General features: G+C 28.7%; 1 pseudogene; it reads right to left on the minus strand.

Annotated features, from left to right (window-relative positions):
* Positions 1–2048: 2048 nt before the first annotated feature.
* Positions 2049–2637, minus strand: LOC121130457 (platelet-activating factor acetylhydrolase IB subunit alpha1-like; annotated as a pseudogene).
* Positions 2638–3776: the final 1139 nt, after the last annotated feature.

The following is a 3776-nucleotide window of genomic DNA, read 5'->3' on the forward strand; positions in this document are numbered from 1 at the left end:
ATTTCTAATTGCAATACATCAACACCAGAAATCTTCTTTTTATAATTTTTCACCACTTTCTTGTTTGATTCCATCTTCTTAACAAACTTTTTTCCAGGTACAGTAACTTTTGCTTCAGTATCTGGAACAGTTTTAATTTTAACAATACTCTTTCTTGCACTAATTACATTCAGTAGTACCATTTGATTATTCTTATCTTTCTGAATCCACTTTATTCAAATTCAACGAATAGCTTATCATCTAATTCAGACTTGCAAACTCTTTCATAATGTCATATTCTTCTAAATCGATTACACTTTCCATATGCCGGATATTTTCCTCCCATTCCATTATTGTTACCTCTGTAAAAGAGCATCTCATGTATTTTTGACTTGTTATCTCTTTAACATTTTGATGCTTTATACACGATATTAATCCTAAGGATTTTCTATCCAATCCCTCTTCCTGGACCTTTCCCTTTCTTCACTACGGTAGATCAAATTACTTCAACAAGTGATAACTCAGGTAATTAAGATAATAAATTTATTGATATCTTTGCCTCTGATCCCCAGTTTTATTAAATTTGATATTCAAGCGTCAAACATCATCTCACGTAAACATCATCAGGAAGTCTGGAATGAATAAAATTTTTCATCCACTTTTGTAAAAAATGAATGTAATTAGATTTAATGTTTTATGAGTATACACCAAAAGTATTAGAGATAAATTGTCAATTTAAAGGAAGAATAAACATTTTATATAAATATCGGGGTGTTTAATATCCCAGTTCACTAATAAAGGGGTCAACTTCGTTGTCAGTTTTTAATATTCCTATTCCTCACTTTCACAATTTTTACATTTGATAAGTAGATCCTTTATTATGATAATAACTAGAATTAAAAATACTTAACAAATTATAGTACTACATTTTAATAAAACTACGATTAATATTTTAAGATGTGGAGTATTCTTAATTTTAGCTTCTATTTATTATTGCAAAACAAACAATAGTTGGCGGTGATGCCTTTTAATAATAATAATAGTATTAACTAGTATTATATATTTTATTTCAATTATTTTATAATGCATATACTAAGACAAACTAACTAATCATCTTTTTGATTCGTAGTTGATACGTGTACGTTCTCCCTTTTCGTTTTTTGGATTTATACACTTTTTGGTGCATTTACGAAATTTGCAAAAAACAAACTTGCTCTTCAGAGCTCAGGAATGTGGTCTGATCAGAATGAAACTTGGTAAATTGGTACGTAACTTAAAGTTCGGAACAACTTATATCTAAAGTCCGTATCCGTCTCCGTTTTTGAAGTAAATAACCATATGCTTTTAAACAGTGAACGGATGGACAAATACGTACTATAATATTATATTATAGTGGATGAATGCCAGATTTCAATCGGTCAGCAGCATTGGTCGATCTCAAAGTAACTTGTGTAACAAAGTTTAACTGAACACTTTAGCAGTTCGTTTTTTTTTTTTGTTGAAAAACGAACACAAAATTATCTTTGGTAAAAAATTAATGATGGGTTTACCAATAGTATGACAACATAAAGTTATTTGACATCCATTCCTTGTAAACCATAAACACAATAAGAAGTGATAAAAAAAAGTAATTTGGAATTTTCAAAAGAATGAAACAACAAAATAAATATAAAACTTTAGATGGATGCTGTAAATTAATCTATGCTATTTTGATATTTTCGCCGACAAAGATAAAGGCAAATATTATTTTTAAAGAGCAACTAAACCTAACAGTTATAGTTGAGAAGAAGACAAAAGTATAAAAAAGGAGGGGGTAAGCATAAAATTATAAGGTAATTACTTATACAATATCATTAATAAAAGAAGAACAAAAAAATTTATAGTAATTTTTAATATTTTTTCAAAAAGAACAGCGTTCTTTAAAATGGATCCTTTTTCTTCCAGATTGAAGAACAAAACGCTATGTTGTGTTTCTCTAAACCTTTCCTATAGTTTTTAGTTTTGATACTCAGTTGTGAGTAAGCTTTAGTAATAAGTAACGCAATTAAAAGAAAGTAAAAAATATCTTGTTACTTCTTAAACGAGTGTGTGTATCTTGTATTCATAAGTAAAAACTCATTGGCAACATGTGTTGAACATTCAAATCCCTCTTCTTCCGTTCCTTCTGTTCCGCCTTCACTTTTGGAAGGATTTGAAGAAGGAGATCATAGACTGGATCAAACACTTTTTGGTAGCCCTTTTGTCTGAGATGAAAGTAATCAAACATATCCTGATGTAAAATAGTAACATAAGGTCGAACCAAACCAGAATCACTGTTTAGAAATTGATCTCGACTTCTTTCCTTTCAGCTGTTCAGCAGCACTTTGGTCATCTGAATCTCCATGATTGTTAGATCCTATCATAAACACGATAAACTTGAAAGAAATACCTTTCAGAGCAAATTTTCAGTTCTATCATCTACAATACCAAAATTTTAATTGTGTATTTGGAAAAATCTACGATTCCAAATGTCAGAATTAACTAAATTGTAAATAGCATAGTCACCTATCCATAGGACTTCAGGCTCGTATTTCCGAATTTCTGATACAAATCTTTCATGTAAAGACAACCAACGCCAATCCTCTTCGTAGTCTTCATATTATTTGCCAATATCGTCATATTTAGTATGTTTTAATATAGAGATGTATTAATTTCATGCAAAAAAATAATTCCAAATTGAAGTCCTGGAAAGTGAAATCTTAATACAACTTACTAGTCAACTGAGACGATCTTTTCATTTTTTTGTATGTTTGTTTTAATGTCAATATGACCGTTCAGTCATTGCAAAATCTATATTTAAACTCTATCGAAATATGGTTTAGGTATACAATGATTCATTTCTTCCATTCTAGAAGTGTCTATTGTACTTTTGGCCAAAATAATGTGCACTTTCTCGAAGGCTTCCCTGAGAAGGCAGTCAATCTTTTGTGGGAATGTTCGTAAACAAAAGAAACTATTGAGTCTAATATTAAAATCCCGAAGACTCTTAAATATGATGGCAAAAAAGAATATTCTTTTGGCATGTTCTATGGGGAAAAATAACATGCCAATTGACGCTATAATTACAAAGATAAAACAAATCATTTGGACACTTATAGTATTTACTCAACTTTTTTATAAATAGATAGTTAACTCACAAAATGGAAAATTTATACCAACTTTTGGACACACTTTTTTTAATGCAATCAATGAATAATTTAAATAGTAATTCATTAAAGAGTTATTTTCCTTAGATTTACTCTTGAAATTCCAATAGAAAAATAGCAAAATATATAATTTTGGTTAATATCTTTTTAATGATTTGCAGTTAATATGTAATAAATTTCATATAAATATGAGTTTTTTCCCATCATATCTTCAATAACCTAAAAAATTTACTCATTTACAATAACGGATGACCAATTCTTTATTTATTTTTCCTTATTTTATTCTTATAAACACAATAAAAAGACATGCATATAAAATTAGTATTGCCATGCAAAATTTTCAAAATTTATATAGAGCCTCAGTTTCAAACACAGGGATTTCTTTTTTTAAAAGCTCAAATTGCTTTTACAATTCCATTTTTATTATCTTTTCCATATACACTCTTTGAAGATTTTGTGACTAATTTTATCATACACTCTACCTAATGGGTGGGGGCATGGTATATAAAAAAAAATTATATTTCCCTGTTGATATAATTATTTCTTGCATATATTTATTCAATTTAGTCATTGGCAGTTCTGTAACATTTTCATACCAGGCTGCTATTATTT

Source organism: Lepeophtheirus salmonis, chromosome Z (genome assembly GCF_016086655.4).
Source record: "Lepeophtheirus salmonis chromosome Z, UVic_Lsal_1.4, whole genome shotgun sequence".
NCBI classification, from domain to species: Eukaryota; Metazoa; Arthropoda; class Copepoda; order Siphonostomatoida; family Caligidae; genus Lepeophtheirus; species Lepeophtheirus salmonis.